Source organism: Danio rerio, chromosome 14 (assembly GCF_049306965.1).
Source record: "Danio rerio strain Tuebingen ecotype United States chromosome 14, GRCz12tu, whole genome shotgun sequence".
NCBI classification, from domain to species: domain Eukaryota; kingdom Metazoa; phylum Chordata; class Actinopteri; order Cypriniformes; family Danionidae; genus Danio; species Danio rerio.
The window spans coordinates 34576365-34591095 of record NC_133189.1 but is presented as its reverse complement, the minus strand read 5'-3'; the positions used below and the strand labels follow the sequence as shown (position 1 = coordinate 34591095).

Here is a 14731-nt window from a genome sequence, read left to right as displayed (position 1 = left end):
GTTTAGCTAAAACCACCCACAACTCACACCTGCTTAATAGTCTATAGTCTTGAACACTTTGATTAGTTGGATCAGTTGTGTTTTATTAGGGTTGGAGCAAAACTGTGCAGAGCTGCGGCCCTCCAGGAATTATGTTTGAGACCTATGTTTTAGAGATCAAATGGTGAGGTTATTTTCATTTTTGAGTGAACTATCTCTTTACTCCTACACTGGAAACAGACTTCCTTAGTTCTTCAAGTTGGATGGTAGCTTTTGTAAATGAAGAGGTGCAACAGATTAAGGTCCAGATTTAAATCTTGATACATGAAAAAAGGTGTGTTTTATTTTGCATTCATTCATAAAACAAAACACTTGTACAGAATAGAAGAAATAAATACATCTAGTTCAGATGAATTTAAAAAATAAGCTTAGTAGTGTCACTAGCAGTAAGTGATTCTGCACTTTTTGTTTGTTGGATTATCCTGCTCAGTCAACATAAACCTGAAGCCCTTTGTTTAAAATGGCTACACCTTTCATGACATTTCAGATGATAGTTTTAATTAAGCAGCAAATCAAACACATCCCAGACATGAGGTATCATCCGTACAGACTATCATTTTTACACTCCTATAAAACAAATTTAGACATGCAAATACACTGTGTAATAATTACTTTCCTTGAATTAACTCCAAAGCATGTGATTCTTTTGTTTTGCTGGAATAAATTTTTATGTCCCTTGTGACCAGCATTGGGTAAAGTTACTTTTAGGAGTACAATATTACTTTAGCCTTATCTTAATCTTTAAAAAGAAAGAAAAAATCCTGCAAAAATGATTGAACACATTGGGCTCTATTTTAACAGTCTAGGTGCAAAGTCTAAAGCGCATGGAGCAAAAGTGTTAAGGGTGTGTCTGAATCCACATTTGCTATTTTAAAGACCAATAAATTAGATCTGCTCCACAGTGCATGGTAACAAGTAACAAGGTTGTGCTTATTTTCTCAATATGTTATGGGTCTGTTTTGAATATAACATGCATTAAATCAATCAGAGTATCATCTCCCATTCCCTTAAAGAGTCAGATGCATCATGCCATGGAGCATTTGCTGTTTACATGGCGGACTTTGGAAGTGGAAAAAATGAAAACTTCATTAGCGAGAAAACACTCAAACAGATCATCTGCAGCATAAGGAACCAGTCTCTTCCATTCGGCCACTTTACTTTTTCTTTACTTTTTATTTTACTCCAATACCATACAGAGACTTTCCGAGGGCCATGTGCTGAAATTAACCAAAAAGTTACTTTTTGAATAGGGAAGCGATCGCAAACTGAAGACCGGGAGATGGGGGAAGGGACGATCGCAAACTGAAGAACTGAAGAGCAGGGGGATAAGGGGTGGACTGGTTGACGGTTGCAAACTGAAGACCAGGGGGTATGTTAGTTCATTTTTGTAGGGCGCTTTTTATCCAAGAGAAAAAAATAGCATATGAACCGCACAAAGATTTGTTTCAAAAAATTTTTTTAATTCAGTTCTAATTTTCTAGCAAAGGAATAAATGAACAATAATAACAAAGTGTGGTCAAAAACTGAGCTATATCCAAACGCACTTCCTATTCTTATGCCCCGTATGGTGGGTGATTCAAACGTCTCCAAAACCCGACAGGTGGACAAATCTAAACCTGCTTTAATTAAAACAAATATAAATATGCATACAGCAAATAAAACTGCTAATGATAATTACATCAAACAAATGCAAATTGTCATGAATAAACTGAATAAATTTGTTTTTATATCTATGTAGTAAATCATAATTTTGTTACATTTTAATCCTTTATTTTTTTCATATAAAGACATTTGTGTATTGACATCCTGTGTGAAGGGCTTGAACCTGCATAGGCACATAAGTAACCCACTCTGCACTGGACTTTTGACCAGCTTTTACTTGGTCAATGGTGTGGTCTATTTCAGTTTCTTAAAATAGCAACGCAACCACAATGAGCTTTAACACACCTTCTTTATAGACCAGCATACCCATGGGTCAACAACGTGGCACAAATTGATTTGCTATTTAAAGAACATGGCGCAAAACATGAAAATAAGGGTTGTGCTTGTCTGAAAATGGCAACACATTGAGCAAAACACGTCTTGTACCATATTGCACTGGTTGTGAGGGTCCATTATGTAACAATAATTTACTTAAAAAGTAACTAATAACAGCATGGTTTCCGTTACATTCCTTCCTCCATGGCGGGGCGCCACGCCAAAATTTATCCTGCCACGGCTACATTACAGCTTCTCAATCAAAACATTTTATTTTTTTAATAGCTGGTAATAATCGCATCGAAACGTTTTAAAAGGTAAGTGAATTATAACAATCCTTTAAGGTGACATGCTGACTGACTGACAGGTGCTTGATGAGTGAGGCCAGCAAACACGACATACAGTATAGCCATTTCACTTTACTTCAGGATGCATTAATATCGCTCTTTAGGTCTATTACAAGACATTTATCAATATTCATAGCAAATCTAATAAATGCTGGAGACATACTCATACATAAATACACTAAATCGCACTTCAGCAGCGTTTATTTGAGAGTGCACAAGATCTACGCGCTTTTGAAGTGGCTTATATTTAAGGGGCGTGCAAGAGCAGAGGAAATCGGCGCGCAAGCAAAGAGATCCGCATGCTGTAGGCTATTACATAAATGCAATCTCGACTTATAATACTGCACTCACGACATTTGTCAAAGAAATAACGCCACAGGTAGATCTGTGTAAAAAAGGCCTGCCGCCACAGCTGGAAAAAAAAACCTAGAGGAAAAACTGAACAGTTACCCTTATTTTAAATGTTACTTTTTATCTTTAAGTGACTTATGATTGTAATAGTACTGCTTAAAATAACTGAACCCAACACTGCTTGTAATCTCACAAACTGGGCCTTAATTTTAAAAATAACTGGTTACACACAATTCCTTCATGTTGTCCCAACACAAACCGATTAAGTTCCTTAATTGCTTATGTCCTATCTCTAATTTACAGCCATTAACAGTTTAAAAGGACACAAAATGCACTAAAGATAAAACTCATCTTTATGTAGTTTAATTTTTTGTTTTATTTCAGAGTTTTTGCTAAACCATCAATAAAAGAAGGCTTGTTTCATTTCAATGTATGACTAAAACAGTTATTGCTTTAGGCTTTTGCAAGGCCAGTCAATAATTAAGTCATACAGTATGCTTTTTACAGAGAAACCCAGAGGAGCACAAACAGCAGAGGTTAATTAATATTCAAACTAAGCATATTGACAGATAGTTTCTCTTTCCAAATAACATCACGCACAGACGCAAGTGTTATTTATAGGGATGTTCCAGAGAATACCTCCACGTGACACATGAGGGCTTACATATTTCCAAATAAAGCGAGTCTGATAATCAGCTGGAGAGAATGAGGTGTCAGGAGTGACAAACTGCTTCTTGAATTAATAGGGACTTTAAATATGCACCATTTAGTGCCATTCAGAAAATCTTTTTTGAACACATGGGGTGATAAAGAAAGGAAATTATTAATATTCTTCCTTATAGGGCATATTTATCAATGACAATATGTCAAAATGACAAAATGCCGACAGTGCGTGTTCATATCCCTTTCCCCAGTGAGCACTTCTACCAGCAACACACGTTCACTATGAATAGTTGAACAACCTTTTGGGAGTGTTAACACATGTGTTAACCTCAACATCCCAGGGACACGGGTGTGAAGTTTCAGTCGGACTGGAATCTGATGCGCAGCCAGCAGAGTTTTGGCTGCGATTCATATTCACAAGGACAGACTCTAGGCCTTCGCTCCCAGTCAAACGAGATCGCACATTAAATATCGTATACTGGCGCAACAAATAAGCATTAATTGAAACTAAATGATATTCTCCAGTGCTAAAGTAATGAGCTTTTTATTTTTAATCATCCATCTGCTTCAGTTTTTAATTAACGGGCTGAGCTGAAACAATTCCCATCAAAAGCCCTCTCAACAGTGCTGATTTGGATTTCCTTTACCTTTTTAATTTAATGAATCTACTGCCTCTGAGATTAAGCACTGAGATAATATGTCTAAGGGCCAAATTTATCAATCTCACAGCAATTCAAAGCTACTACTTTTCATGGTTACATTTGTACATTTTGCTTTTCCTTTTTTAATTGAATTTGCTTAAGCCCCAATGATGGCTGTTAATTTTTTTAGCAGCAGGTCCTCTTTCAAAAAAATTAGCAGATGAGACCATAGGGATTCATACGAATTAGCTACTAAAAGTCTAGTATGTGTATAGAGTGTATTGTGTGTATATGTATAAAGTATATCATGAGTGCATATGTACAAAGTATCATGTGTGTATATGTATAGAGTGTATCATGTGTATATGTATAGAGTGTATCGTGTGTGCATATGTATAATGTGTGTATATGTATAGAGTATAGAGATTATCATATGTGCATATGTAGAGTGTATCGTGTCTATACGTATAGAGTCTATCGCGCGCATGCGTGCGTGTGTGTGTGTGTGTGTGTGTATAGAGTGCATCAAGTGTGTATATGTATGAACTGTATCATGTGTGTATATGTATAGAGTCTATCATGTGTATATGCATAGAGTGTATCACAAGCAGGGCTCAACAATAAGGACTGCACGATGGCCCAAGGCCAGCATGAGAGACGCTTGGGACAGTAGACAGGATCATTACTGTCCCGATTAGGACAGTGCTGCCTTGTCACTAAAGTTTAATTTGTCTGCGACTATTTTGTCAATTGCATACATTTTCAAGAGTTCACACTTAGCTGATGATTGGTAATAAGCTAGTTTGGCATGCTGTCCCGGGAGAGAGCCCCGAGCTCATGAGAGCCTCGAGCCCGGGGCTCCCTCCCGTTGCAGGGCGAGAGGGGAGTTTGAGCTCGGGTAGATCTCGAGAACCCCCCTCCCTCCTGCTGCGTGAGGGTTGCTAAGGTGATGCGTTGCTGACAGAATTGAATCAAATTTGGTGCTAATTTGGATTAGTCAATTTACTTAAGAGTCATGTTTTTGGGAGTGTGGGAGGAAACCGGAGGACCCGGGGAAAACCCACGCAAGCACGGGGAGAACATGAACTCCACACGAAAATGCTGACCGTTTGGGTAGATGCCCGAACCGGAGGCATTTTGCTGTGAGGCTGCAGTGCTAGCCACTGGGCCGCCGTGCTGCCCTTTAGACAAAAGAGGAGGTGAAGGGGTGGAAGGGGGGATTCTTCAAGACGAAGATGACTAAAGGTAAGGTGTTTGGTTATTTATACTTGGTTAGGAGTAGTCTGATTGGTGATTCGTACATTAGCTTGACTCGGAGCCAGCCGTGTCAATCATAAGCACGTGATCCTCTCGAAATTAGTTTATGAATAAACTTCACTTCAAGAGTTCACACTTAGCTGATGATTGGTAATAAGCTAGTTTGGCATGCTGTCCCGGGAGAGAGCCCCGAGCTCATGAGAGCCTCGAGCCCGGGGCTCCCTCCCGTTGCAGGGCGAGAGGGGAGTTTGAGCTCGGGTAGATCTCGAGAACCCCCCAAAGTGCTTTATGCTCGGGACAGCAGCCGCGTATTGAAGAACCCCCCCAGAGCCGCTGATACCAATGCCATATCCGGCTGCTGGATATACAGTTAGGGAAGAGTAGGAGAAAGAGAGGGGCTCCTGCGGGAGCGTGGGTAAGCATAGACTCCGTGGGAGTCTGGGCAGGGAAGCTTGGGAGACTCTGCGGAGTCATAGCTGGGAGTGATGGCCTAAGCAGAAGGAAGATAGAGGAGTAGAGCTAGGGGGAGTAGTGGCGGTATTCGTCACTGAAAAGAATAAGAAAAGGAGAGGGGGCGGAGAGACTTCAGTGCTTGGAGGAAGCGGAGCCCTCAACGCCGCAGGGTAGAGAAAAAGTGGGGCGGAGAAACTCGATGCTGGGACAGAAAGGAGGCGGAGAGACTCGAGCGCTCTGGGGGAGCGGAGCACTCAACACCGGAAGGAAGGGAAAAGGTTGAGAGACTCGGCGCTAGAAGGTAGCGGAGCACTCGATGCTGGAAGGAAAAATAAAAAATTCTAAGGGGCGGGGGTGGGTGGTGACAGACTCCGTGGGAGTCGAAGCTCGGGGTCAGAGCTGCTGGGCCAGTTTTTTGTCCCCACTGGAGTCGGGAGCGGGAGGGGGCAATAGTGACTCCTGCAGGGAGGGGCCGTGGCCAGAATCGTGCTCCGGGGTAACTCCAGCGGGAGTCAGAGCTGGTGAGTGAGGGCCTATGCGGAAGGAACATAGAGGAGCCAGGTGTGCTAGAAGGAAGCGGAGGTAGCGGAGAGACTTGGTGCTGAAAAGGAAAAGAAAATCGAAGGGAGGTGGAGAGGCTCGGCGCTGGAGAGAGCGGAGCACTCAACACTGAGAGACAGGCATAAAGTGGGGCGGAGAGACTCCCGCTAAGAGTAAGCGGGGCACTCGACGCTGGGACAGAGAAGGGGGGGGTGGAGAGACTCCGATGCTCGGAGAGCAGGGAGCGCTCGACATCAGAAAGAAGGGTATGGGCAGAGAGACTCGATGCTGGGAGACAGCAGAGCGCTCGGTGCTAGAAGGAAGACAGAAAATTATCTAGTGGGTAGGGGGGGGGCGGTGACAGACTCCGCGGGAGTCGAAGCTCGGGATCAGAGCTGCTGGGCCAAGTTCCTGCAGGAGTCGGGAAAGGGGATGGGCGGTGGAGACTCCTGCAGGGAGGTTTTGGGGCTCCTGCTCGGGGGGATTACCCCTGCGGGGGTCCGAGCAGGTGGGTAGGGCCTATGCGGAAGGAATATAGAGAAGCAAGATTTGCGCTAGAAAGAAGACGAGGGTAGCAAAGAGTTAAACGCTGAAAGGGAAAAGAGGGGGGCGGCGGAGGAACTCGGTGCTTGGCAGGCGTGGAACCTCCGCCACCAGGAGACATAAAAGTGGGGCGGAGAGACTCGCCGCTTAAGAAGCAGCGGAGCACTCGACGCTGGGACAGAAAAGGGGGGGTGAAGAGACTCTGACGCTCAGAGGGAGCAGAGCACTCGACACTGGAAGGAAGGGTAGGGGCGGAGAGACTCAACGCTGGAAGAGAGCGGAGCACTCGACGCTGGAAGAAAGAAAGGTTAAGCTATTGGGCAGTGGTTGACTGCTGTGGGAGTCGAAGCTTAAGGTAGCTCCTGCTGGAGTCAGAGCTGCGGGAGCCGGGATCCTGTGAGAGGGGGGAAAGAGAGAGTGGTGGTGACTTTGCAGTGGGAGTAAAAGGTGAAGGGGTGGCTGGAGTGGGCATGGCTCCTGCCGGAGTCAGCACTTGGGGTGTCACTCCTGCAGGAGTTAGCGACACAGGGTAGTGCTAGCAGGGATGAAAGCTAAAAGAAAAGGGGAGAGTAAGCAGAGTTTGTTCGCTTGGAGCGAGGAGCAGGTCATAGTGGTGCTTTGCTAAGGGGAGTCGAGTCCATGCTAGGGGTACAGGGAGGGAGGAGCGTGGGTATTGCTCTGCATTAGGCATGCTGATTCATTTGGCTACCAATGGTAGAGTAGTGGCTGGTGAGGGTCTTTGGACAGTGTGGATGTAGTAATGGCTGGGGCTGATGCCATGAGTCTGGACTGCTGGGAAAGCCCAGTGGGCTGCAGGGACAATGCTCAGATTCTAGATGAATGGCTGGAAAGGGGGTTTGTGGAAAACCTGAAGGCGGAGGACGACCTTTATCTTTAAGGACCTTATCTTTTACCTCATGTTATGAGATGATTAGCGTCGTCTGCGTAAAGGCTTGTGGGGGTTGGAAGTTTAGTCATCCCAGGGCACCAGAGAGTAGGTATTAGTAGAACTGACTTGGATATTTGCAGTGTGGAGATTAGAAATGAATAGGGTAAACTTTAAAAATGTGTGATGGACTTTGGAAGCGTTCCATGCTGTGGAATATGGTCAGAGGGTATTTGGGGGTGATGGAGGTTTCCCAGAGGTAGTAGTTGGGTGGTTTGCGACCATGTCAGTCCTGAATAGGGAGGGGCAGGAGTAGGGTTGGACTCCGCTTCGGGGCCAGCTGCCAGAGTTTCTGTATATACATGAAGAGTTGGCAAGGTGTTTGATTTCCGTCTTTAAGTCGCTCTCCCTCTGTATTGCCTCGCATGCAAGCTCCTAAGATGCATAGATCAGCCATGGATGCTGAGAATAACTTAATAAGGTCCTGAAGATTGATTGTTGAAGGGGGAGAGGGTGGTCCAGGGTTATTGGAGGCAGAGTCTGCGGGCAGTGCGGCTGGGGGCATGGCTTCTTTAAGAAAATCGAGCAGCAACCAATCGCTGTAACGATGGCTGTATGTTCAGTTAGTGGTTTCAGCCAACAGTAATATTCCAGTGGAGGTAAATGTGACTTATAGATTTCATGAAGTCCCTATTATGACATAGATTAAATAATATGTGTGATGAAAATAGCTGGAACCCAAGTTTTTGACAGACTTGATATTGGCTTGAGAGAGCCAGCGTGACTGCACTGGGGCTCTGAGGCAGTTGGCATGAATAGCATTGATGCTAAGGTGTTGCTAAGCGTTGCTAGGTGCTCGCTAGGGTGTTCTGAGTGATTCCTGGGCGGTTCCTGGGGTTCCCTGGATAGTTAACTGGCGAGCCTTGTTTACATGTTGGTCAAACCCTATGCTTAGCAAGTGTTTCTAGCATGTGATAGCGTTAAGCAGATCATCGCGTGGCAAGTCGCTGTTGCCAACTGTAGCATACAAGGAATCACGTTACTAGCATATGTCAGACGAGACAATGCTGTTCTGATGCTGAAGTAGAACAGTTCATAAGTTATTACTAGGTTAGTTTGTTGTTGCTATGGATCTAATTGACAGCTTAGCGTGGTGATACGCCGCAGCTTCTTGTGTGAATGCTGAAATCAAGTCGGATGTCTCCAGAGATGTATAGTAACGAAGTAGAACTACTTCACTACTGTACTTAAGTACTAAAAGGCAGTATCTGTACTTTACTGGAGTATTATTTTTTTCTCCTACTTCCACTTTTACTTAAGTACATATTTTCCATGAGTTTAATACTTTTACTCCGATAGATTTTTTGTGTGCTGCATCGTTACTCGTTACTAGGGGTGTCAAAATGATCGATATCAGTTCAGTAATAGGTCATAACCGGTGATTACGTGATGACGTCATTTATCTCCTATGCGCGATGTCGCAATACTATGGCGGAGGACGGAGGCGCGAGTGAAGGCGGCACACGAGCCGCTAATTTACTATTAGGGAGAAATGTTGTAAAACTTCACCTCTGCCTCTCTCTTTCTCACTTTGGACATTTGACCCGCTGGCCTGTTTGTAAGGTAACTTTCCCTCTTTTCTTTGCTGTTAAAGCTGTCGATCCATCCAGACACGAGCGTGCCTGATGTTCAAGTTTTCTCCACTTTGTCTATTACCTGTAATAACCGCGTATTCTTCCCGCCATGGGTGAACAGCGCTTCATTTCTAAAGCCCTTTCTGTTGAGCAGATGAAGATAATAACCAATCATCATAAGACCTCGCCTGTCAGCGCTCAAAAAGCAGGCGGGATAATATTGACATGAGTTTATTAGCTGTAAATGCTCGTGCTGTCTTCTGTGCATGAGTTTTGTTTGATACATTCAGAAAGAGTGCTTTCTTTAAGCAGGTCAAATTAAGAGTACAGTTCATATATGTGACTGCTGTATTAAAGAACAAAATTGTATTAAAAATAACCCTATAACTGTCACACCAAGACAAAAGCAATATATTTTTTATTGCGTTTCTTAACTCATAATGTCGCTATTTAACACAGTCAATGCATTTTTTTCTCAACACATCCCATAATTTATAAAATATCAGCCTCTACCAACTGGTTAAGAAGTTGGTTTATGGTAAAAGTACCAGAATTAATAAATATACTACAGAACATATGAAGTGCCAGACCAATTTAATTAAAAACATAATCAAAATTTAAAAAATTAATACTAAACCATAGCCATAAGTCATAAAGTATTTTAGATTTTCTTTTAGCACAGTACTATACACGCTTTCCTGTTTTTCTTTTTTTTTACAATAAAATCAAAATCAAGTAAATTAGTGCAACAGGATTTAGTTTGCTTGTTTAGTTTAGTTTCACGAGTGCTTCCAGAAGACAGAACTCCTGTTTATTGTGGTATTAACCAATCAAACTTCAAAACTACCAAAGTGTGTGTGAGTGAATAATGCATGTACGAGAGAAACAGTGTGATTGTACCTGTGTGTGCGTCTGTATGTGTGTGTGTAAGAGAGAGAGAGAGAGAGAGAGTGTATATGAGAGTGTAAAAGAGTGTATTTTCGTGTTTGTGTGTGTGTGTGCCCATGTATATGTATAACAACATCGGTATTACACAGATGTTAGGAGGAGATGGTGAATTATGTGGATATTATGTATAAAATTCAATACAAAAGTATAGTTTGTAGAGTATAAAAACAATTGTAACCTATGTAATGTCCCCACAATTCACAAAAATGTGTGTGTGTGTGTGTGTGTGTGTGTGTGTGTGTGTGTGTGTGTGTGTGTGAGAGAGAGAGAGAGATAGAGAGAGAACTGTGTGAGAGTGTATGAATGTGTGAGAGTGTACATTTAGGTGTGTGTGTGTGTGTAAAAGAGAGAGAGAGAGAGAGAGTATGAATGAACATGCTGAATTATCTCATCAGTGAAGTGATTTTCTGGTAAAAGAGCCTGACGATGTGAGTTCTTGTACCATAGAAATTATTTACAGAGAAAAACAGTATCATAAGCCATGTTTCTTTTCATTCTGCTTAATCAAGTGCCCCAAAGATATTTAAAATAAACAAAACAATATGATGTCTTTTGACTGCCTTCTTTAATAACTACATTACACAATACTTGTACTTTTACTTTCAGTACTTGAGTAGTAAATTTTGAAATAAACTACTTGCAATACTTAAGTACTAAAAATGTTGAATACTTTTGTACTTCCACTTAAGTATGGTGATTAAAGAGCACTTCTACTTCTACTCAAGTCAATTTTTGATAGAGCACTTGTACTTTTACTTAAGTATGGGTCTCTAGTACTTTATACATCTCTGGATGTCTCTAAGACAGTAAAAACTGGACTTGGACTAGTGAAAAATAGCTTGCCATGTCATAGAAAATGTAATGCTTAGATTATTTATTTGATGACCGAAGGTGGCCAGTGTTATATACAACAAAGACGACTTTCTGTCAATTAGCTAACAGCATGACAGAATGTAGGTTTCTCGTGCCATCATAATGATTAAGTATCAGTGATGAAAGTAGTGCTAATGACTAGGGCTAGACAGAATCTCCTGACTTTTTGGAAAAACTGCGGATTTATGTGGAATGATTTTATGAGTATCGGAACTAAACTTTGATAAATTAAATAACAGTGATATCTTTACTTTTTAGTCTTACGATGGAAATCCAGTTATATCCACTTATTTGGTAAACAAGCAAGCTCATATAATATATCTACTAGAAAGGCAGAAAATAAAACTTACGAACTATAGATTATGTAAACATTTTAAATTATTCAATAATATTACTGAAGTTAATTTACCAACTAGATGAATATGTACATTACACACATTCAAAAGTAAATAAACAGAAACAGTGATGGGCTAAGAATTTCGTGCGTGCAGATTCTGTGTGGGCAAAATTATGACTAATCGAATAGCAAGTAGCTATCGGGATATTTAAATGCTGTAAAATATATGACAGCATATAATATCTAATGCTAATTTGCATTAGTTAAGAGTATACGTGCAAATGGGGCTTGCCATACGGAATGGATTTGGATTAATGTAAACTTGGCTTGCCATATGGTTATTGTTTAGTTTAATTAGACTGATGCATAGTGTTTACTTAAAACATCAGTCAGTAAGCTGGTTTGTAAAGAATTCAGATCTAATATGATGGTTTCTAATGGAAGGAGTTCGCCGGAAGTACTGTGGATGTCTAGATTAAAATCGGAGTGCGTGGAACGAGGCTTTGGCATGAAGTACATGGAGTAAATGTTTTAAGTCTGCCTAATCATAATAACGGCTTACGTTTGTCCGTATATGACTGCTTGGCACTATAGCAAGTGCTGTCAGCTATGGGAATGGTCTACGTGCAGCGTATTGATCGTCGTTTGAATGTTTGGTCTGCTTGTAACGCCACGGTTGAACATGACTAAATAAAGCGAAAGCAGTGCGCGTGTGCTTGGTATTAATGTGCGGGATCTTTACCTGGCAAGGCCGGTAGTGCGACAAAACAGGCTGAATAGCCCGAAGTTTTACGTGCCGCAAGCGGAGCATTATCGACCGCTGTAACAGGATGCACGGTGGAATACAGCCAATACTGGGCGCTGGAGGCTTGCACGCTCCGATGGGGGCTAGTCCCAGGCTTTGGGAGAGCGGCGGCATTGCGTGGAGGCCAGCGGCCCTGTGTTTGAAGCCGCGGACTTGTTGGTCTGTTCTGCTGAGTGGTAGTGCGCTGGATGTCGGGTAGAAGAAGCGATAGGAGCTGTGCAGTTTAAGGATGTTCTCCTCGGAGATTTCTGCTTGAAGGTTACAGCGATTGGCTATTCTTCAAGACGAAGATGACTAAAGGTAAGGTGTTTGGTTATTTATACTTGGTTAGGAGTAGTCTGATTGGTGATTCGTACATTAGCTTGACTCGGGGCCAGCCGTGTCAATCATAAGCACGTGATCCTCTCGAAATTAGTTTATGAATAAACTTCACTTAATTTTGTGCTTTTGAGTCTTTACACCCTGTCTTCTCTGTAATGTCGTGAATACCATAGTGCTTTTCGTTTCCTCTTATTTGATTTGATGTTTTGAGCATGCTATTTTTTCCGTAACCTGGTAACAACCAGTACAACGAAGAAATGGCAACAGGGCGGCAACATCAAATTAAAAGACTTAAAGAAAATGTCTGTTTCTGTCTTGGAAGCAGACATTTATGTGGGAACGACAAAAAAAATTAAGTGATGTTTTGCACAATTTGCCGACAGTTTGACTACAAGTCAACCACTACATTTTCCATACTGCTTTTTATGTTTGCATAACACTTTGAATTTTGCTCATTATACATTTATTAACATTTTTTTAAAAATTAAATTCTAGATTCATAGACATTATTTTTGACAAATTATTTAAAATATGTGGCAAAAATTAGCAATTAACTTCTCTTTTTTTTTCTTTTTCTTTTTTTTTAGGTAGGGCCAGTGAAAATTTTGACAGGGCAAGTGAAAATCTAAACCACTGGCCTGATCGGACCAGTAAAAAAAAATCTTTAGCGTTGAACCCATACAAGGTTAATAGTTTTGGATTTTTCATTAGTTTTAGTTTTTATTTCGTTTTGACTTTTTATTTTCAATTTCGGTTCGTTTTAATTAGTTTTTAGAAGAAGATTTACTAGTTTTCATTAGTTTCTCTATTTTAAAGTTGCCTAGTTTTAGTTCAGTTTTAATTAGTTTCAGGTTTTTTTTTCTAAATAAGGATATTTGTTAGGTGCAAGATTTAAAATCATCAGAATAAATATTGTATATAATAAGAACTCAGCCATACATTTTTTGAAACCTGTATTCAGAGGACATATGACCACCATCATCTACCACTACCATCTAACCATCCTCAAATTCAAATACAACAGCCCACAAGATAGCAGCCCTAAGTACAATGTGAGCAAGTCTGCTTCTGAGGTTAGCGACACAATAGTTATAGAAAGTTCAGATATTTACCACAGATGTTAGGAATCAACATGTTAAAATTATGTAGTCAACAGTTTAGTCAGTTAAAACATCACATGATCTGAAAAATGTCTTACAGTAAAGTTTTGCAACCGCATGATTCACTTAATTAAATTCCATTACGATTTTCTGTATTGAAATAAACTTACGTTTCACCAGATCCTCTCATTTAAGCGCTTGGTTTACCAGCGATGCAGTTGTTGTTTGTAGTTCAGTTACAGCAGGTTGTCGCGTGCAGATTGGTTTTGGTTCACTGAATCACGCACAGTATTATCGGTTCACCGCTTCTCAATTTGATCTCAGTCAGTGTAACGTTACTATTCTAATAACTGATTAAAAGTATATATTGGATTATTTCGAGTTAGAGGATGGTATTAGGCGTGTTAAAACGTAAGCAGTTTGTGGATGAGTACTTACTGGATACGCGAATCGTTTCAAATGATTCAGTTCGATTAAGTGAACTAGTTCAATCGGTTCACTTTGAAGATCCGGTTAAAAAGATTCATTCGCGATCGCGATACAGAAATAAAACCCATTGTTGGGCACAAACGTGTTAAATTAAAAGTCTCTGCTGTCACTGTGCTGCTGTCATGTCCACTTGTTTTTTGTCGCGGGAGCAACAGCGAGTAGGGTTACCACTTTTGATACAAAAAATAAATAAATAAAAAATAAGGGACGCATGCTGCAGCGGGGGCCTAGACCACAGTGATCACAGGCCCAATAGCATGCCAGTGGTGGTAAATCGCAACTTAAAATAGGTTTTCAGGAAAGTATGAACACCTGGACATTAAAATAAACTGTCTTTTAATGAAATCTGTGTAAACAGATGAATTCAGTCTTTCTCTTTTACAGCTCTGCAGCACTGCACTGAAAAAAATGATTTAGCCCTCTATTAAATTAAACATAATTCAATTTAGTTTATTTTAAACAATTTAATTTAGTTGTTGATTTTATTAAATTATTTTTAATCGGTTTTAAGTGAATTAGATGTGTTT

At 41.0% G+C, this 14731-nt stretch overlaps 1 long non-coding RNA gene across 2 annotated transcripts in view; it reads right to left on the bottom strand.

The window, feature by feature from the left end:
• Window positions 1-14164, bottom strand: part of LOC141377537 (uncharacterized) — a 188243-nt gene extending 174079 nt beyond the window's left edge. For both annotated transcript variants that reach the window (XR_012389800.1, XR_012389799.1), the window contains exon 1: window positions 13886-14164. This is a non-coding gene — a long non-coding RNA (uncharacterized lncRNA). The remainder of the gene's footprint in view (window positions 1-13885) is intronic.
• Window positions 14165-14731: the final 567 nt, after the last annotated feature.